At 41.1% G+C, this 22,946-nt stretch overlaps 1 long non-coding RNA gene across 2 annotated transcripts in view; it reads right to left on the bottom strand.

Annotated features, from left to right (window-relative positions):
• The window catches only part of LOC133561502 (uncharacterized), a 23,682-nt gene extending 941 nt beyond the window's left edge, over positions 1–22,741 (bottom strand). Inside the window, exons 1-3 of one of the 2 annotated variants that reach the window (XR_009808711.1) lie at positions 17,607–22,741; positions 4,076–4,235; positions 1–657 (exon numbers count right to left, since the gene is read on the bottom strand). The exon at positions 1–657 is cut by the window's left edge and continues 941 nt beyond it. This is a non-coding gene — a long non-coding RNA (uncharacterized LOC133561502). Of the gene's footprint in view, positions 658–4,075; positions 4,236–6,208; positions 6,281–17,606 lie in introns of those variants that run through there. The other variant, XR_009808710.1, reaches the window with a different exon arrangement.
• Between the last annotated feature and the right edge of the window lie 205 nt (positions 22,742–22,946).

The following is a 22,946-nucleotide window of genomic DNA, read 5'->3' as shown; positions in this document are numbered from 1 at the left end:
GGAGAGTTCCTTCAGGAAAATTACAATTTTCAGCACAATCCCATTCAAGATCAGACAAACATTACAGGGAGACAGAACAGGATCACTGACGGGTCTGCCGGCTTCCAGCGCCCCTTACAAAAAAAGATGAAATACAGGTAAACAAGGGGGGGGGGGGGGAATAGAAGATTAAAATTAAATTAAAAAAATCGGTCTTAGCCTGGGCCTTGGAGAGGGGGTGCAGACTGAGGCCAAGGGAAAAAAAAAACAAAAAAAACAACGACAACTCATAGCCATAGTACACATCCCTCTTCCATGTGTGTAAGAGGGAAACATCAAACATTAAAGAACACATAGGACATTAAAGACATTAAAGCAGCAGATACAAGCAGACACTTCTACATACAGCTATGAATAAAAAGTAAAATAAACATATCCACTGTGGTGGCCTCTGCGGTGTTCCACGCCATCGTCCACTGGGGTGGAGGGAGCATGGCCAGAGACAGAAGCAGACCCAACAAAGCAACCAAGACAGCCGACTCCACTCTCGGCCAGTGTCCAGTCCGCATGGATGAGGGAGGATACGTCCAAGGTGACTGAGGTGTCCGACACCTGCTCACCCAGCCAAGACACCGCGAAGCCTCTCCGTCCCAGCGCTCAGTGCTAGCTCCGCAGCATCTACAGTAATATGCATTTTAAAAAAGAAAAGCAAACTTTTAGATAAGAAATGTTGTATCAAAAAACATTGCAATCAAATGTACTATTAACAAATACAGTAGTTTTATGAAGTAATAATAGTGTACAGCACTTCCCCATGATCTCCTTCCAACTGCTTGTCCGTCAAACACACCATCAGCAGCTCCTCCATATGTTCATTAATACATTTCCGCAGTTTGGATACATGATTAATCTCAGGCTTTAATGTGTTATTTTGACAACCCCAACTAAGACTTTATATTTGTACAGATACCACCTTTTCTCATAAAGGTATGTCTCTATTCTCAACATTACGATTGTATCTCGCAAAATTACCACGTAATGTTTGCAGTTTTACAAATATTTATATGTAAAGTAATACATTACCTTCAATAGAATTATTTTTTAAATCCTAAACAATAATAACTTTTATATAAAACTATATTTTATTGAAGCATTTTTTCCCCTTGTAATATTACTTATTTCTTTGTTTTTAGTGTGAACTCAATAAAAAGTAATTTCCTATTCGGTACCCAGTGTATGTGTTTCTAAAAACAGACTCATTCTAACTGTTAATACGATAGACATAATCTGATTAGCAGGTAGGAGTGCAGTTAGCATTCATGAACCCCTAACGAACCTTTAAAGTGAGAATGAACACGCACATGCTTTCCTCAGAATGATCCATGAAGACTAAATTAAACGCTGTTTTCATTTCATTTACAAAACTACAGACAAATGTCAAACAAAGTGATGATAGTAGCAGCTGATGCCCCATCCCAGGGGTCCCCAAATTACGGGCCGTGTGAAAGAAGCATTAATGCTGCTTGTTGTCAACACCCATATAGCTAGCATATATGTAATACACATATATATTAATGTTTGTCTTCATTAGACAAATGCTCAAGGAATGAAGAAGTAGTTTGCTGTGTTTCAAATGTGCTTGTCAGTCCCCTAACGGCGTGTACCAAATTTTGCAATGAATCAATGAAACACCCGTAGGTTACAGTGCGTGGTTTTTTTTGTAGAGCTGTGTGAGAAATCTCAGGTCAATCCCACTGATTGGGGTCAATAACTGTTAGGAGTGTCCCAATCTGATATTAACATCAGATATCAGTCGGTTATCAGCAAAAAAAACAACAACTGGTATCATATGATATCGGCTTGTATCTAAAATCTCTGCTAATAACTCCTGCAGAGTATTTACTTGCACAAAGCTGGACTGCCAGATAACAACACTTTTGTGCCGATTTCCGATATTGTCCAACTCTTAATTACCGATTTCCGATATCAACCGATCCAACAGTCTTGGAATGAACACATAATTATGCCTAATTTTGTTGTGATGCCCCGCTGGATGCATTAAACAATGTAACCAGCTTTTCCAAAATAAATCAACTCAAGTTTTGTAAAAATAAAAAAAAACAACAACATGGCACTGCCATATTTATTATTAAAGTCACAAAGTGCATTATTTTTTTTAAACATGCCTCAAAACAGCAGCTTGGAATTTGGGACATGCTCTCCCTGAGAGAGCATGAGGAGGGTGAGGTGGGGGGTCTGTATATTGTAGCGTCCCGGAAGAGTTAGTGCTGCAAGGGATTCTGGGTATTTGTTCTGTTGTGCTTATGTTGTGTTACGGTGAAGATGTTCTTGTTTGGTGTGGGTTCACAGTGTGGCGCATATTTACAACAGTGTTAAATTTTTTTACACGGCCACCCTCAGTGTGACCTGTATGGCTGTTGACCAAATATGCCTTGCATTCGCTTGTGTGTGTGAAAAGCCGTAGATATTACGTGATTGGTCCGGCACACAATTGCAGTGCCTTTAAGGTTTATGGGCGCTCTGTACTTCTCCCTACATCCGTGTACACAGCAGCGTTTTAAATAGTCATCAATTTTACTTTTTGAAACCGATACCGATAATTTGGAACCCGATACCGATAATTTCCAATATTACATTTTAAAGTATTTATCGGCCGATAATATTGGCAGTCCGATATTATCTGACATCCCTACTAAATATTATCCCATAAGTACACAAGTTTGATGTTTGTATTTTTATTTTAGTGAAATAGTTTTAAAAAAGGTAAATATGGTAGGCTACAGCTAAGCACACAAACTAGATATATGCAATTGAACAATATTGCTGTCTAAAAGTTCAAATTAAAGTACCACTGATAGTCACACACACACACACTAGCTGTGGTGAAATGACTCCCTGCATTTTTGACCCATCCCCTTGTTCTACCCCCTGGGAGATGAGGGGAGCAGTGAGGGAATCATTTTTTGGTGATTTAACCCCCAATTCCAACCCTTGATGCTGATTGCCGGCTCCCATTTTTATAGACTTTGGTATGACTTGTAAAACCAAACTTCAGTTTAGGAAAGCTTACCGGTGCTGTATGTAAACAAACAAAACTAAGTGGATAAGACAAAAGCGGTGCACACAACATTAGTTAATATAAACAAGCATCAGTTAATTATTGTTGCATATTACTTATATACAAAGTTTTTAAGGCAGATGCGTATTTGAAAGAATCCACTATAACATTTTTTAGAAATTATTGTGACCACAAGGTCACCAAAACACAAATTACCACTCACAAGCACACGTCAAAAGCATAAATCTGTCATAAATGTAGTTAATAATTTCACTTGGTCAAACTTTCTGACATTCCGCACTACAAAATAAAAGTATCGTATTTATTGTGATTCCTGCTGGTTAGCTTGCACTAATAGGAAGACTAGGGTTTTCTTCATGTGTGCTGCTTTTGTAGTATTTTGTTTGCATGTGTCGGCGTGGTCTTCCGCCCGATTGTAGCTGAGATAGGCACCAGCGACCCCAAAGGGAATAAGCAGCAGAAAATGAATGGATGGAAGGATGTGTTGGCGTGGTTGTAGCTGAGTAGCCGAGATGTAAATGGAGCTACAGCAACATATTTGGGGTTAAAGGCCTACCGAAATGAGATGTTCTTATTTAAACGGGGATAGCAGCTCCATTCTGTGTCATACTTGATCATTTCGCGATATTGCCATATTTTTGCTGAAAGGATTTAGTAGAGAACACCGACGATAAAGTTCGCAACTTTTGGTCGCTAATAAATAAAACCTTGCCTGAACTGGAAGTAGCAGACGATGTGTGCTCCTCACATTGTTTATAATCATAGCCACCAGTAGCAAGAGCGATTTGGTCCGAGAAAGCGAGGATTTCCCCATTATTTGAGCGAGGATGAAAGATTTGTGGATGAGGAAAGTGAGAGTGAAGGACTAGAAAAAAAAAAAGACTATACAGTGGGAGCGATTCAGATGTTATTGGACAAATTTATTAGGATAATTCTGGAAAATCCCTTATCTGCTTATTGTGTTACTGGTGTTTTAGTGAAATTATAAAGTCATACCTGAAAGTCGGAGAGGTGTGGTGACCGCCAGTGTCTCTGATGGAAGCCATGGAGGAGCCAAAAAAGTCACAGCTGCCTCTTTGACAGCTGCAGGAGGGCGCAAGATCTGCTCATGTCTCCGGTAAGAGCCGACTTAGTACCACAATTTTCTCACCGAAACCTGCCGGTTGACATGTGGTAAAGAAACATGTTCACTTGACCGCTTTGTGTTATAGCTTCACAACAAACAAAGAAACACCGGCTGTGTTTTGGTTGCTAAAGGCAGCTGCAATCCACCGCTTTCCACCAACAGCCTTCTTCTTTGACGTCTCCATTATTAATTGAACAAATTGCAAAAGATTCAGCAACACAGATGTCCAGAATAATGTGTAATTATGCGATTAAATCGGACGACTTTTAGCCATGAGTGGTGCTGGGATAAAATGTCCCCTCCAACTGATAACGTCATCATTCCGCAATGTTTTCAACAGGACACTTAGCAGGAAATTTAAAATTGCAATTTAGTAAACTAAAGCGGCCGTATTAGCATGAGTTGAAATGTTTGGATTTCATCAATGACATATAAACTATCAGACTGCGTGGTCGCTAGTAGTGGCTTTCAGTAGGCCTTTAAGCCGGTGAAAAAGAGGCGTCGCTGCAGTGATGGCGGTGCTGAAAGAACAGCGACCATGGAGAGGAGGGGCAGGGGTCAGCAGGGAGAGCAGGAAGGAGATGAAGCATGGCCGCTCCGTTATTCATGACCTACTGTATATAGCACAGAGGCCTCTACACTACTACCTCTCAACTGGTCGTAACATGAGGTGCAAATGTAATGACATCCAAGATCCGTATCAGAAATGCTACCTTAGCTGATTACCTTTTGTGTTTATTGTTGTGGTTTGCACTAATACCGTATTTTTTGGAGTATAAGTCGCTCCGGAGTATACGTAAGTCTCACCTGCCGAAAAGGCATAAAAAAGAAAGAAACAAACATATATGTCGCACTGGAGTATAAATCGCATTTTGGGGGGAAATTTATTTGATAAAATCCAACGCCAAGAATAGACATTTGAAAGGCAATTTAAAATAAATAAAGAATAGTGAACAACAGGCTGAATAAGTGTAGGTTATATGAGGCATAAATAAGCAACTGCTATGTTAACCTAACATATTATGGTAAGAGTCATTCAAATAACTATAACATATAGAACATGCTATACCTTTACCAAACTATCTCTCACTCCTAATCCATAAATCCCATGAAATCTTATACGTCAAGTCTCTTATGTGAATAATATTATTTGATATTTTACGGTAATGTTTTAATAGTTTCACACATAAGTCGCTCCCGGCCAAACTATGAAAAAAACTGTGATTTACAGTCCGAAAAACACAATATACAGTACTGTGCTACAGTCTTAGGCCGCCATTGGATATGCATTGTTGTGTTAGTATGTCATCCAGGAGAAGTCGCCTTCAAACTCTGCCAAGGCCAAATTATTGGGAAAAATTAAGATATTGTATGTCTGTTAGTAAGCAGGGCAGCACGGTGGAACAGGGGTTAGGGCATGTGCCTCAAAATACGAATGTCCTGAGTAGTCCTGGGTTCGATCCTGTGCTCGGGATCTTTCTGGGTGGAGTTTGCATGTTCTCCCTGTGACTGCGTGGGTTCCCTAATGGTACTCCGGCTTCCTCCCACCTCCAAATACATGCTTTTTGATTGATTGATTGATTGATTGATTGATTGATTGATTGATTGATTGATTGAAAATGTTATTGGTAGATTGCACAGTACAGTACATATTCCGTACAATTGACCAGTAAACGGTAACACCCCAATAAGTTTTTCAACTTGTTCAAGTCGGGGTCCACGTTCATCAATTCATGGTACAAATATATACTATCAGCATAATACAGTCATCACACAAGTTAATCATCAGAGTACGTACATTGAATTATTTACAATCCGGGGGATGAGATGTGGAGGGGGGGTTAAGTTTGGTTGATATCAGCACTTCAGTCATCAATAATTGCATCATCAGAGAACTGGTTATTGAAACAGTGTAGGTGTGACTTAGTAGGATATGTACAGCCAGCAGAGAACATAGTGAGCTCAGAAAGCATAAGAACAAGTATATACATTTGATTATTTACCATTCGGGGAGGTTTGATGCTGTTGGGGGAGGGTGTTAGTCTCGGGTTGAAGTTGCCTGGAGGTGTTCTTTTAGTGCAGTATTGAAGGAGGATAGAGATGCACTTTCTTTTATACCTGTTGGGAGTGCATTCCATATTGATGTGTCATAGAAGGAGAATGAGTAAAGACCTTTGTTAGACAGGAATCTGGGTTTAACGTGGTTTGTGGAGCTCCCCCTGGTGTTGTGGTTATGGCGGTCATTTATGTTATGGAAGTAGTTTGACATGTTATATGGTATTGTGAATAAACTTGAAACTTAAACTTGAAACTACTTCGGTATCAAAGAGGTGTAGCGGATTTTATAGACTAGGCTCAGTGCAAGTTGTTTGACTCTGTCCTCCACCCTGAGCCAGCCCACTTTACCTGGGGATAGGTTGATTGGCAACACTAAATGGTCCCTAGTGTGTGAATGTTGTCTGTCTATCTGTGTTGGCCCTGTGATGAGGTGGCGACTTGTCCAGGGTGTACACCGCCTTCCGCCCGATTGTAGCTGAGATAGGCTCCAGCACCCCCCCGCGACACCCAAAAAAGGGACAAGCGGTGGGAAATGTATGGATGGATGTTACTAAGCAGTTAACTTCATGGTTAACTGCTTAGTAATTTGGTGTAATTTGAGTAGTTCCATTGAGGCCACAGCAATTTGACGGGTGAAAATAAAAGTCCTTTTAGCGTCTTTCCAAGTGATGTGCAGCTCTGTATTGAACTATCGATACCAGATCTTAATGCTCTAATGTTGGTTCTTGAACCAAAATATTGATACTTTTTATATTTTAGTTATTTGAGATAATGCATATCAGCAAAGGAACAAAGTGTAAAGCAGGGGTCTCAGACACGCCGTGAGACGTTATTTTGCGGCCCCCGCCTTAATATGAAAGTTTAATGTTAGTGCGGTCCACAAGTTTTATATGAATGGCGCTTGACAGGTTTGTGTTATTTGGATTCAAAATGGCTCTTTCAACATTCTGGGTTGCCTACCCCTGCATTAGTGGAAAAGTGGCAAGTGAGTGAAAGCGACAGAGACGTTGCCATGGAGACGAGAGTTTTCTTACATGCCTGGCTGCAGTCACACCGTGACACCTGTCTGTCAGTAATAACTTGGACCAATTTAAATTATTTGTTTTTTTTATTGTTTAATTTGCATTGCCTCACACTTCCCCGTCTATTATCCGCTGACCGCCGTGTTGCTGTAGGGAGGAAAAAGGAACAACACACATTGCAGAAATAACATAATTCTCCGTGTGTCGGCAAAATACAAATATATTCAACAACCCCAAACATGTCTTTTTCAAAGCCTTCAGTGAAGAGAAAGGTTAGTGATGAGCAAAGAAAATTCCATGAAAAGTGGGAGATGCAATATTTTTTTGTTTTTTGGGACCCCGACATGTCTTATTTGCACTGAGAAAGTTGCGGTGCACAAGGGATACAATTTGAAATTTCATTATTAGGGCTGCGAATCTTTGGGTGTCCCACGATTCGATTCAATATTGATTTCTTGGGGTCGCGATTCGATAATATATCGATTTTTTTTTTCGATTCAACGCGATTCTCGATTCAAAAATGATATTTTTCTGATTCAAAAGGATTGTGTATTCATTCAATACATAGATTTCAGCAGGATCTACCCCAGTCTGCTGACATGCTAGCAGAGTAGTAGATTTAAAAAAAAGCTTTTATAATTGTAAAGGACAATGTTTTTTAACTGATTGCAATAATGTAAATTTGTTTTAACTATTAAAGGAAGCAAAAATCAGACTTATTTTATCTTTGTGAAAACATTGGACACAGTGTGTTGTCCAGCTTATGAGATGCCATGCAAGTGTAAGCCACTGTGACACTATTGTTCTTTTTGATTATTTTTATAAATGTCTAATGATAATGTCAATGAGGGATTTTTAATCACTGCTATGCTGAAATTATAACTAATATTGATACTGTTGTTGATAATATTCACTACTTTTGTTTTGTTCTGTGTGGTGTTTGTGTCTCCTCTCAATTGTTCTGTTTATTGCAGTTCTGAGTGTTGCTGGCTCAGCTTTGGTTCTGGAATTGGATTGCATTGTTATGGTATTGCTGTGTATTGTTTTGTTGGATTGATAAAAAATAGAATAAAAATTAGATTTTTAGAAAAATGACAATCGATTCTGAATCACACAACTTGAAAATCGCGATTCGTATTCGAATCGATTTTTTACAAACCCCTAGTCATTATACAACTAGACACGTGGAGGAGTATGCACATTTTTTTTAGGAAATCTTTTCTTGCGGCCCAGCCTCACCCAGACTCTGCAGCCAGTGGCCCCCAGGTAAAGTGAGTTTGAGACACCTGGTGTAAAGTAACTAATGGAGATCTAAAATGAAAGGCGATTGGTGGGTATTACTTTTTCTTCCACTTAGATAAATACGTAACTTGCAACTGCAAAGGCAAATTGCGCTGGGCTCAATCATTCAGTCTGTTATTTGTTTATTTAAGAAAAGGACTGGCAAAAAAAAAAAAGTCAGAAGGTGTATGTGTCCTCTTAATGTAGTCTGGAGACTACATCAGAGATATTCAACTACAGTCGTGGTCAAAAGTGTACGTACACTTGTAAAGAACATGATGTCATGGCTGTTTTGAGTTTTCAATCATTTCTATAACTTTTTTTTGTGATAAAGTGATTGGAGCACATACAGGTGCTGTTCATATTATTAGAATATCATGAAAAAGTTGATTTATTTCAGTAATTATATTCAGAACGTGAAACTTACATATTATATCAATTCATTACACAGATAGTGATATATTTGAAATGTTTATTTCTTTAAATTTTGATGATTAGTACTGACAATTACTGAAAATTCCAAATTCAGTATCTCAGAAAATTAGAATATTAGTTAAGACTAGTACCAAAAAATATTTTTTAGAAATGTGGGCCAAGTGAAAAGTATGAAGATGTAAAGTTTCAGCATGTATGGCAATCAATACTTAGTTGCAGCTCCTTGCTGCAGCAATACATGGAGTCCAGCAGTCTGTTGCACCCTCAGGTGTTATGAGAGTCCAGGTTGCTTTAATAGTGGCCTTCAGCTCTTCAGCATTGTTGGCTCTGGCATCTGGCATCTTCCGCTTCACAATACCACATAGCTTTCCTACGGGGTTAAGGTCAGGTGAGTTTGCAGGCCAGTCAAGAACAGGGATACCATGGTCCTTAAAGCAGGTACTGGTAGATTTGGCACTGTGTGCAGGTGCCAAGTCATGTTGGAAAATGAAATCTTCACCTCCATAAAATTGGTCGGCGGCAGGCAGCATAAAACGTCCTGGTAGACTGCTGCATTGACCCTAGACCTCAGGAAACCCAGTGGACCAACACCAGCAGATGACATGGCACCCCAGACCATTACCCATTGTGGACATTTGACACTGGACTTCAGGCAACGTGGATTCTGTGCCTCTCCTGTCTTCCTCCAGACTCTGGGACCTTGATTTCCAAAGGAGATACAACATTTACTTTCATCTGAAAACATAACTTTGGACCACTCAGCAGCAGTCCAGTCCTTTTTGTCTTGAGCCCAGGCGAGACGCTTTTGACGTTGTCTCTTATTCAAGAGTGGCTTTACACAAGGAATGCGACAGCTGAAGCCCATATCTTGCATACGTCGGTGCGTGGTGGTTCTTGAAGCACTGACTCCAGCTGCAGTCCACTCTTTGTGGATCTCCCCCACATTTTTGAATCGGTTTAGTTTGACAATCCTCTCCAGGGCACGGTTATCCCTCTTGCTTGTACACTTTTTTCTAGCACATCTTTGTCTTCCCTTGGCCTCTCTATTAATGTGCTTGGACACAGAGCTCTGGGAACATCCAACCTCTTTGGCAATGACCTTTTGTGTCTTGCCCTCCTTCTTTAAAGTATCAATGGTCATCTTTTGGACAGTTGTCAAGTCAGCAGTCTTCCCCATGATTGAATCAAAACGAGAGACCATTTAAAGGCTTTTCCAGGTGTTTTGAGTGAGTTAGCTAATTAGAGTGTGGCACCAGGTGTCTTCAATATCTGACCTTTTCACCATATTCTCATTTTCTGAAATGGTGAATTTAGGGTTTTCATTGGTTGTCAGCTATAATCATCTCCTTTTGGGCAAAAAACACTTGAAATGTATCAGTCTGTTTGGAATGAATGTATACATTAAACAAGTTTGACTTTCTAAATGGAATTAATGAAATAAATCAACTTTTTCATGATATTCTAATAATATGACCAGCACCTGTACTTGTTGGTCACAAAAAACATTCATGAAGTTTGGTTTATTATAACTCTGCTGAAGTGTGACCAAATCTGCTGGGTCAAAAGTATACGTACAGCAATGTTAATATTTGCTTAGATGTCTATAGGCCTGCGATGAGGTGGCGACTTTACCAGGGTGTACACCGCCTTCCGCCTGATTGTAGCTGAGATAGGCACCAGCAAATCTCCCCCCCCCCCCCCCCCCCCGGAGCCCCAAAAGGGAATAAGCGGTAGAAAATGGATGGATGGATGTCTATAGGCAAGTTTGACTTTTCGTTTTACTGTCACAAAATAGCATTTTTTTTTTTTTTTTTCACGGAGATTAAAAAAGTCTGTTTTTGTCAAATCATCTTTTTAATTTGTTAATTTCATCTGTTATTAAATGATAAATAATGATAAACGGGTTGTACTTGTATAGCGCTTTTCTACCTTCAAGGTACTCAAAGCGCTTTGACACGACTTCCACATTCACACACACATTCACACACTGATGGAGGGAGCTGCCATGCAAGGCGCCACCCAGCACCCATCAGGAGCAAGGGTGAAGTGTCTTGCTCAGGACACAACGGACGTGACGAGGTTGGTACTAGGTGAGAATTGAACCAGGGACCCTCGGGTTGCACACGGCCACTCTCCCACTGCGCCACACCGTCTTTGTATTAGCTTTTGTGTGTTGTCTCCTGAACAAAATGCAGTTGTATGATCTGCAAATAATAGTTATCTCTTTTAAGATGGAATTTTTGACACAGCCCTTGTACTGGACTTCAATATTAGGTTTTGTTAAGGATCTAGAAATGTTAACACAACACATCAGAAACATTACAGAAAGTTAACTTTGATTCTGCTGCTTCAGGCATTCAAGTCCCAACGCCCTTGAGTGTGTGCGAGTGTGTTTGTGCGTGTGTGTGTGTGTGTGTGTGTTGACTGTAGTGTTGACTATACGCGTTATATCCTGCTTTTTTGTCTTCTTTGGGCAAAACACTCCTTGACAGTCATGTGGCACCACGCTCAAAACCCCCAAAAGGAATTTTCCATAACCACCCACCTGACCCTCTTCCAACGTCATCCTCGTTCCTTATCCTCCTTTTTGCTTTCAGCCCTTCTCACGCCTTGTTTCTGTGATCCTATTTAACCCTATCTGCCTCTCCATCATCTATCCCCGGAGATCTCAGCCCTCATTTTGCCATCTTTCACTACTTCATTTTCTTCTTACCATACCCTCCTTTTCTGCTCACTTCTACCCCCTTTCTGGACTTTGTGAGTGGAACACAGATTTTGTCAGACATTTATAAAACCGGATTAGCTCGGATCACCTTCACACACACACACACACACACACACGGATGACTCCCACACCAGCATACAAAGTAGTCTTGGCACTGCCTACACCCAATTTGTATGAAAAGTATGCCGACACAAGTGGTGACATGCTCATTTTTGACATGTTGCTTTCCGTTCTCTTTTCTGAAGGATGGCAAAAAAAGTTAGTTTTATGATTAAACGGGATGGCATTCAGGTTAACTGTCAGAAGTATGTGTTTGCATGTGCAAACGTTAGCAAGCTCCTCCTTAAAGTTAAAGTAGCAATGATTGTCTCACACACACACCAGGTGTGGTGAAATGTGTCCTCTGCATTTGACCCATCACCCTCGATCACCCCCTGGGAGGTGAGGGGAGCAGTGAGCAGCAGCGGTGACGCGCCTGGGAATAATTTTAGGTGATTTAACCCCCAATTCCAACCCTTAATGCTGAGTGCCAAGCAGGGAATAATGAGTCCCATTTTTATGATCTTTGGTATAACTCGGCCGGGGTTTGAACTCCCAACCCACCGATCTCAGGGCGGACACTCTAACCACTAGGCCTAGTTCATGAAGAATAACGTAAGATATTGAGACACTACTATTTTTGATTCCAGGGTGGAGGAAATGTTTGTCAAGATTTAAAAAATAAAAAGAAAATAAATTCCTCTATTAAAGCTGAAAATCTTGCAAAGTGCCATATAGTCGTGCTATATGTCTTCCATATTTGTTACATAGCACATTGCACATAATAAACTTATAGAATATAAAGGTGCCAAATAGGAGCCAAAAGCTAGGTTCCATCTAGCTAGGTTGATGACCTAAGATCAGGGTAGCATACTTGCCAACCTTGAGACCTCCGAATTTGGGGTGGGCGGGGTGGTCCAGGGGGTGGGGTTAAGCGGGGAGGAGTATATTTATAGCTAGAATTCACTGAAATTCAAGAATTCAAGTATTTCATATACATATATATATATATACATATATATATACATAAATATATATATATATATATATATATATATATGTATATTTAGGCTGCAAATCTTTGGGTGTCCCACGATTCGATTCAATATCGATTCTTGGGGTCGCGATTCAATTATAAATCACATTTTTTTCTCGATTCAACGCGATTCTCGATTCAAAAACTAAATTTTTCCGATACAAAACAATTCTGTATTCATTCAATAGATAGATTTCAGCAGGATCTACCCCAGTCTGCTGACATGCTAGCAGAGTAGTAGATTTTTTATAATTGTAAAGGACAATGTTTTATCAACTGATTGCAATAATGTACATTTGTTTGAACTATTAAAGGAACCAAAAATATGACTTATTTTATCTTTGTGAAAACATTGGACACAGTGTGTTGTCCAGCTTATGAGATGCCATGCAAGTGTAAGCCACTGTGACACTATTGTTCTTTTTCATTATTCTTATAAATGTCTAATGATAATGTCAATGAGGGATTTTTAATCACTGCTATGCTGAAAGTATAACTAATATTGATACTGTTGTTGATAATATTCACTACTTTTGTTTTGTTCTGTGTGGTGTTTGTGTCTCCTCTCAATTGTTCTGTTTGTTGCAGTTCTGAGTGTTGCTGGCTCAGGTTTGCTTTTGGAATTGGATTGCATTGTTATGGTATTGCTCTGTAATGTCCATCCTCGTTCTATTCTCTGTCACTATCTTATTTTGGACATTACTACTTGCCGTAGTTTTGAAGCAATGCATGATGGGATTCCGGATGTTATGTTTCAGTGTATTAATGTGCCGGCTGGAATAAACACTCGTTGAGAAATAGCTCTGTGCCTGCCTACTTTATGGGTTATAAATAAACCTATGGATAACGGAGACATATATAATAGTTTTCTTCTTGTTGTGTGTGCAGTTTTGGACTCTCCAAAAGCCGTAGATGTTATAACTTGACTGGGCCAGCAAGTTGTTTATAAGGAGGAAAAGTGGACGTGACAACAGGCTGTCCTCACTCAGGTCCGGCTAGAAATTGGAAGAAATTCGGGAGAATGGTTGTCCTGAGAGATTTTTGTGAGACGCACTGAAATTCGGGAGTCTCCCAGAAAATTCGGGAGGCTTGGCAAGTATGCAGGGTAGATCAAGAAGAAAGTGACCATAGGAGTTAATGTGCATGAGGCAGATGGAGAGGTGCTAAATTGTTGCATATAATAATTGTGCTGAAGGTAGAAAATAAACATCTTCTTTGGCCTAGTAAGTTAAAGTGCTGGTGGTATTGCACATACTCCTATTATGCAAGTAGTTAGCAATAACAAATGTATTTATGCATGGAAAATTGGACCAAAAAAAGTACAGAGATCCGATAATATCAGACTGCCAATATTATCGGTCGATAAATGCTTTAAAATGTGATATTCGAAATTATCAGTATCGGTTTCAAAAAGTAAAATGTTTGCCTTTTTCAAACGACGCTGTAAGGAGTGATACACGGACATAGGGAAAAGTACAGAGAGCCAATAAACCTTAAAGGCACTGCCTTTGCATGCCAGCCTAATCACATAATATCTACGGCTTTTCACACACACAAGTAAATGCAAGGCATACTTGGTCAACAGCCATACAGGTCACACTGAGGGTGGCCGTATAAACAACTTTAACACTGTTACAAATATGCGCCACACTGTGAACCCACACCAAACAAGAATGACAAACACATTTCGGGAGAACATCCGCACCGTAACACAACATAAACACAACAGAACAAATACCCAGAACCCCTTGCATCCCTAACTCTTCCTTGACACTACAATACACAACCCTTCTATCCCCAACCCCACCCACCTCAACCTCCTCATGCTCTCTCAGGGAGAGCATGTCCCAAATTCCAAGCTGCTGTTTTGAGGCATGTTAAAACAAATAATGCACTTTGTGACTTCAATAATAAATATGGCAGTGCCATGTTGGCATTTTTTTCCATAACTTGAGTTTATTTATTTTGGAGAACCTTGTTACATTGTTTAATGCATCCAGCGGGGAATCACAACAAAATTTGGCATGATTATGTGTTAACTCCACGACTGTATGTATTGGTATCGGTTGATATCGGAATCGGTAATTGTGAGTACGACAATATCGGAATATTGGCAAAAAAGCCATTATCGGACATCTTTAAAAAAAAAAAGCTAACATTAGTGTATCTACGTATGAAATATTGCACAAAACATGAATACATAACTTTTAGAATGGAAACAGTAATCTGCAGAAATCTATTGGAACTAATGTCAAGTATTTCTAGATTTCTTGTATATCCAAGCTCTTGTCCTTGAGTGTGATGTATCACCTTCAACCCATCAAATAATAAAGCCAAAACAAAGCCTTCTACGAGTAAAAACACGTAAAAAAACAAGTGTATGGAGAGCTTTTTTGCAAAGGGAAAAGGCCAGGGGCTCCCACTAATTCCACTAATGACTTTTTTAAGTATTCATTTTTCATGCACTTATTTGCTATATTTAACTGCCACACATGGAAGGCCGGTGCCTGAAAATAATGCCTTCATTAAACCGGTCCTTGGTGCAAAAGAGGTTGGGGACCCCTGCCATAGAGTATTTCAGTTTGTCCTTTCACTTGATGTGTTAGCTCGGAGGCTACTTGTAGGTTCACGCAGGACAGCTTTATGCAGTGTTTCTCAATTCTTTTCTGTTATGCCGCCCCAAAGAAGAAGAACATTTTTTCCCCCCCGCCCACCTACTGATCTGAGACGAGGATGTCGTTGTGGCTTGTGCAGCCCTTTGAGACACTCGTGATTTTGGGCTATATAAGTAAACATTGCTTGATTGACACTCTCCGCCGCGACTATAAACAGTATAGTTTGTCCATAACGTCTATGCTTAACGTTGGACCCAAATTAACATTAAATAAACAAAGAAATATAAATCAATTTACAGCTTAGAATAACTTTGTGTTTGGGTCTGTAACAGAAAATATTTAAAATGCATCAATTTTCCTGAAATTATAAAAAAAATAAAATCTGTTAAAGTAGCACTGATAGTCACACACACACTAGGTGCGGTGAAATGTGTCTTCTGCATTTGACCCATCCCCTTGATCACCCCTGGGAGGTGAGGGGAGCAGTGAGCAGCAGCTGTTAAACCGCTGAAATCCGAGTCTAAATCCGAGCTAATGTGGCTATATGTTGCTGTGGTAACCGCCATGTTGTTTGTATTGGCAGCACTGTGTGACGTCACAGGGAAATGGACAGTCGCATCGCAAATAGGGAACATCAAGAACTTTAAAGCTTTTTTTAGGGATATTCCGGGAGGTGTAAAATTTAGAAAAAAACTTCAAAAAATACAACAAGCCACTGGGAACTGATTTTTATTGTTTTTAACCCTTTTGAAATTGTGATAATGTTCCCCTTTAAATCTCATTGGCAAAGCAAAATGGTTGGCAGCACAATTCTTTTATGTATACCCTTATCCACCTCTTTCTCCCTCCAACCATTTCACTTCATCAATCAGTGTCTGCACCATCAGTCACCTGCTATTATGAATGCATTCAAATGCGAGCAAGGGGCTGCGTCCCTGACCGTGCAAAGTCAGCTGCAAAAGGCGACATTTTGACATGGCAGCACTTTTACGGTAAGTACTGACTGATGAGACACCGAGTCATGAAGAGGATTTTATAGTATGTAACGCTGCCAAAGGGTTGCAGAACACCTTTTCACACACAGGGTAAAAAAGGCTGAGGCGACGATCTCATACATGCACTACACACACTGCTAATTTGCAAAGGAAAAACACAGCAACGCCGTCCCTTGTCGCCACGGCGATAATCAACACAAGGTAGCACAAAACATACAACTCTCGTCACCAGCCTTGCTGCTAACAAAGTTGTGTTCAATGATATTCCCAAACCAAAATGGCTGCGGCTGCTATACCGTTTCATAACCTCATCCATTTCTTTCTCCCTCCAACCGTTTTTCATTTCAATACATGCTTCATCAGCTGGGGGACGTGGAGGGGGGGGGGGGCAGCAATCCCTTATCCCAATTCTTGGTCGCCACAGCAACAGAAGTCAGATGACCTTGCCTGAGACTGCTGAGTCAGACATTGAAGATGGCTGAGAATGCAGTGTCTTACACACACATTTACAGGCAAGTGATGTGCATGCATACCCAATGTTCACCACATGCAATTTGGTAAATCTTTGATGGGAGGCATGAGTCAAAGCTGCAGATGAGTGCTGAATGTCATGAGGTCTCAGTCTCATGCGCTATTTGGGAAGCCTCAAGCCAGACCCAGAGCCAGAGTGTTAGATTTATAAAAACAAAGTAAATTCCAACAGACAAACATGTGATGCTATCATACAAGGAGGAGGTTTTTTTTCTTTTCTGCTCTGCCCCCCGTCTCCCTTGTGGACAGATTACGCATGTATTGAAACAGATGGTCGGAGTATGGAGGCAGATAGCGAAAACGAAATTGAAGAAGAAATTGAAGCTATTGAGCGAATAGCTATTGACGCTATTCGGCCATAGCGTGGGTGTACCTAATGAAGTGGCCCATAGCACGGCTGCCTTATTAGCATCGCCCGTAAAATGTGCGGACCAAACCATCAGGACTTTTGCATCTTGTGACACTGGAGCAACTTAAATCGATCGATTGGTAAGTGTTTGTTTCGCATTAAATGTGGGTATCTAGTTTCAAATGTACATACAGCTAGCGTAAATAGCATGTTAGCATCGATTAGCGTAGCATGTTAGCATCGATTAGCTGGCAGTCACGCCGCGACCAATTATGTCTGATTAGCACATAAGTCAACAACATCCACAAAACTCACCTTTGTGATTTGGTTGACTTAATGGTTGCAAATGCATCTGCAGGTTATCCATACATCTCTGTGCCATGTCTGTCTTAGCATCGCCGGTCAAATGTGGAGACACTCTGGTACATTCAATGGGGGTCTGGCGGCAGATTTCTTGCCAGTGGTGCAACTTGAATCGCTCCCTGTTAGTGTTGTTACACCCTCCGACAACACACCCACCAGGCATGATGTCTCCAAGGTTCCAAAAAATAGTCGAAAAAACTGAGAATAACAGAGCTGAGACCCGGTGTTTGTAATGTGAAAATGAAAATGGCGGCTGTGTTACCTCGGCGACGTCACATTCTGACGTCATCGCTAAAAGACCAATAAACAGAAAGGCGTTTAATTTGCCAAAATTCACCCATTTAGAGTTCGGAAATCGGTTAAAAAAAATAGATGGTCTTTTTCCTGCACCATCAAGGTATATATTGACGCTTGCATAGGTCTGCTGATAATGTTCCCCTTTAACCGAACTTTATTAGCAGTAAGCCTGCTGACAAAATCCCTGGTAGCATGTTCTGTGCTACTTCACATGTTCATCGCCATGGTGACAATCTGCTTCAGTGACAGGCTCTCCTCACTCCAGTAGGCACAAGACATTGAAACAACGTTGAGAACTTGTTGAATTAGCTCCTGACGTTGAGCAACTCAAATCTAGTATTGGAACAACATTCTTTTTAACGACATTTACTCGATGTCAGGCCAGGTTGCAACTACCTAACAACTATTTTGATAGTCGACTTGTCAACGACTATCTTAACGAATAGTCAACTAGTCAGATTATAAAGCTTGCACATATTCATTGGCTCTCACTTTTTACAGCGACTTTTAAAGTCCTACTGAAAGCCACTACTAGCGACCACACAGTCTGATAGTTTATATATCAATGATGAAATATTAACATTGCAACACATGACAATATGGCCGCTTTACTTTATTAAATTGCAATTTTAAATTTCCCGCGAGGTATCCTGTTGAAAACGTTGCGGTATGATGACGCTTATGATGACGCTTATGATGACGCCTGTTTGTGATGTTATTAGTTGGAGGGGACATATTAGCGCAGCACCACTTGCAGCTAAAAGTCGTCTCTTTTCATCGCATAATTACACAGTATTCTGGACATCTGTGTTGCTGAATCTTTTGCAATTTGTTCAATTAATAATGGAGAAGTCAAAGTAGAAAGATGGAGGTGAGAAGCTTTAGCCTTTAGCCACACAAACACACGGTGATTCCTTGTTTAAAATTCCTGGAGGTGAAGTTTTACTATGAATCAGAGCGGTCAAGCGAACATGGATCCCGACCACTTGTCAACCGGCAGGTTTCGGTTAGAAAATTGTGGTAAAAAGTCGCCTCTTACCGGAGATCAGCGGAGCTTCTGTCCTGCTGCAGCTTCGGGACTTCTCTCAGAGACAGGCGTCAACACACCCGTGGACACACCCCTCCGACTATCAGGTACTATGTAACTCACTAAAACACTAGCAACACAATAGAAAGATAAGGGATTTCCCAGAATTATCCTAGTAAATGTGTCTAAAAACATCTGAATCGCTCCCAATGCAATCACCCTTTTTTTTAACTTTATTTTTTTATTTTATTTTTTCCTAGTCCTTCACTCTAAATTTCCTCATCCACAAATCTTTCATCCTCGCTCAAATTAATGGGGAAATTGTCGTTTTCTCGGTCCGAATAGCTCACGCTGCTGGAGGCTCACATTATAAACAATGTGTGGATGTGAGGAGCTCCACAACCCGTGACGTCATGCGCACATCGTCTGCTACTTCCGGTACAGGCAAGGCTTTTTTATTAGCGACCAAAAGTTGCTAACTTTATCGTCGATGTTCTCTACTAAATCCTTTCAGCAAAAATATGGCAATATCGCGAAATGATGAAGTATGACACATAGAATGGAGCTGCTATCCCCCTTTAAATAAGAACATCTCATTTCAGTAGGCCTTTAAAAGGGACAAGCGGTAGAAAATGGATGGATAGATGGATGATGGCGTGTACCCTCCAGAGGAAGCACCCTTGTCACCATGCTACCTTTGCAGCTGTAAAAAGTGCTGATTCTGCGTAGACTCTGCCGCTTTAAGTGCAGTGATGCATCCATCACAGGTCGTTTTTTATGGCCATGCACACTGTAACGATCATGCAGTTTTTTTTCCCGTGATGGAACACGACAAACATACTCTAACATCACATACAACAAACACAAAAATGAGAATATAACCTGTGTGTTTGTACAATGTAAAGCGCTTTGAGTCACTAGAGAAAAGCGCTATATAAATATAATTCACTTCACTTCACTTCAGCCCGAATGCAGCTGACGTAGGCCCCAGCGACCCCCCGCCACCCCGAAAAGGGACAAGCGGTAGAAAATGGATGGATGTTTTGAAGGTCATGATGTATAATCAACATTGTTTTAACGTCTTGTGCCTGCTGGGGAAATTAGACGCCACAACAAAACATTGTTTTCACGGTGGCAGAGGGGTTAGTGCGTCTGTCTCACAATACGAAGGTCCTGAGTAGTCAGGGTTCAATTCCGGGCTCGGGCTCTTTCTGTGTGGAGTTTGCATGTCCTCCCCGTGACTGCGTGGGTTCCCTCCGGGTACTCCGGCTTCCTCCCACCTCCAAAGACATGCACCTGGGGATAGGCCCCTCCCACCTCCAAAGACATGCACCTGGGGATAGGCCCCTCCCACCTCCAAAGACATGCACCTGGGGATAGGCCCCTCCCACCTCCAAAGACATGCACCTGGGGATAGGTTGATTGGCAACACTAAATGGTCCCTAGTGTGTGAATGTTGTCTGTCTATCTGTGTTGGCCCTGCGATGAGGTGGCGACTTGTCCGGGGTGTACCCTGCCTTCCGCCCGATTGTAGCTGAGATAGGCACCAGCACACCCCACGACACCAAAGGGAATAAGCAGTAGAAAATGGATGGATAGATGGGTTGCACCTAAATGACGCTCATGCTGTCTCTGGCACTATATTCCATAAAAATGACATTCATAATATGGCCCCGCCCACAACCTTAAAAGGGACATGCGGTAGAAAATAGATGGATGGATGGATGATGGAGTGGTAGTACCCTCCAGAAGAAGCACCCTTGTCACCATGCTACCTTTGCAGCTGTAAAAAGTGCTGACTCTGCGTAGACTCTGCCGCTTTAAGTGCAGTGATGCATCCATCACAGTTCGTTTTTTATGGCCATGCACACTGTAACAATCATGCAGTTTTTTTACCTGATGGAACACGACAAACATACTCTAACATCACATACAACAAACACAAAAAGGAGAATATAACCTGTGCGTTTGTACAATGTAAAGTGCTTTGAGTCACTAGAGAAAAGCGCTATATAAATATAATTCACGTCACTTCACTTCAGCCCGAATGCAGCTGACATAGGCCCCAGCGACCCCGTAAAGGGACAAGCGGTAGGAAATGGATGGATGTTTTGAAGGTCATGATGTATAATCAACATTGTTTTAACGTCTTGTGCCTGCTGGGGAAATTAGACGCCACAACAAAACAACGATGTGGTTTCACCTAAATGATGCTCATGCTGGCTCTGGCATTATTACATAAAAATGAGATTCATATTATTGCACCGCCCGCGACCTTAAAGGCCTACTGAAAGCCACTACTAGCCACCACGCAGTCTGATAGTTTATATATCAATGATGAAATATTAACATTGCAACACATGCCAATACGGCCGCTTTAGTTTACTAAATTGCAATTTTAAATTTCCCGCGAAGTATCCTGTTGAAAACATCGCGGAATGATGACGCTTATGTTGACGCGTGCTTGTGACGTTATTGGTTGGAGTGGACATTTTATCCCAGCACCACTCATGGCTAAAAGTAGTCTGCTTTAATCGCACAATTACACAGTATTTTGGACATCTGTGTTGCTGAATCTTTTGCAATTTGTCCAATTAATAATGGAGACGTCAAAGAAGAATGCTGTTGGTGGAAAGTGGTGGATTGCAGCTGCCTTTAGCAACCAAAACACAGCCGGTGTTTCTCTGTTTTTGTTGTGAAACTTTAATATGGAACAGAGCGGTCAAGCGAACATGTTTCTCTACCACATGTCAACCAGCAAGTTTTTGGATGAGAAAATTGTGATATTAAGTCGGCTCTTACCGGATACTTGAGCGGAGTTTGCATCCTCCTGCAGCAGCTGTCAAAAAGGCAGCTGCGACTTTCTTGGCTCCTCCATATGGCTTTGCTCAGAGACACTGGCGGTCAACGCAGCCCTCCGACTTTCAGGTATGACTTTATAATCTCACTAAAACACTAGTAACACAATAAGCAGTTAAGGGATTTTCCAGAATTATCCTAAATGTGTCTAATAACATCTGAATCGCTCCCACTGCCGTCGCCTTTTTATTTCAATTTCTTTTTCCTAGTGCTTCACTCTAACTTTCCTCATCCACAAATCTTTCATCCTCGCTCAAATTAATGGGGAAATCGTCGCTTTCTCGATCCAAATCGCTCTTGCTGCTGGTGGCTATGATTATAAACAATGTGAGGATGTGAGGAGCTCCACAACCCGTGATGTCACGCGCACATCGTCTGCTACTTCCGGTACAGGCAAGGCTTTTTTATTAGCGACCAAAAGTTGCAAACTTTATCGTGGATGTTCTCTACTAAATCCTTTCAGCAAAAATATGGCAATATCGCGAAATGATGAAGTATGACACATAGAATGGAGCTGCTATCCCTGTTTAAATAAGAACATCTCATTTCAGTAGGCCTTTAATGTCTTGTGCCTGCTGGGGAAATTAGACGCCACAACAAAGTAACAATGTGGTTACACCTAAATGTGTCTGGCACTATTACATAAAAATCACATTCATATTATGGTACTGCTCGCGACCTTAAAAAGGATGGATTATGGAGAGTACCCTCCAGAAGAAACATCCTTGTCACCATACTGCCTTTGCAGCTATAAAAAGTGCTGACTCTGCATCGACTCTGCCGCCTTAAGTGCAGTGATGCATCCGTCACAGGTCGTTTTTATGGCTGTAACGATCATGCATTTTTTTTCCCGTGATGGAACACGACAAACATACTCTAACATCACATACAACAAACACAAAAATGAGAATATAACCTGTGCGTTTGTACAAAAAAACCCTCAGAAGGTAACGCTGGTCGACCGGCGAGCCACGGAATTCTGCAGTAAACCGGGAGGGGCCATTCTCCCCCCCCCATTGGTTCCCGGAAATAAGAGGCTGCCACCCATTGGCCGGCGCCGGCCAGTCAGCGAAAAGACGCTCCGCGTCACGGTTGGTTAGCTGGGCGAA

This window comes from Nerophis ophidion, linkage group LG11 (genome assembly GCF_033978795.1).
Source record: "Nerophis ophidion isolate RoL-2023_Sa linkage group LG11, RoL_Noph_v1.0, whole genome shotgun sequence".
In the NCBI taxonomy this organism is placed as follows: Eukaryota; Metazoa; Chordata; class Actinopteri; order Syngnathiformes; family Syngnathidae; genus Nerophis; species Nerophis ophidion.
This window is presented reverse-complemented; position numbering and strand designations above follow the sequence as displayed.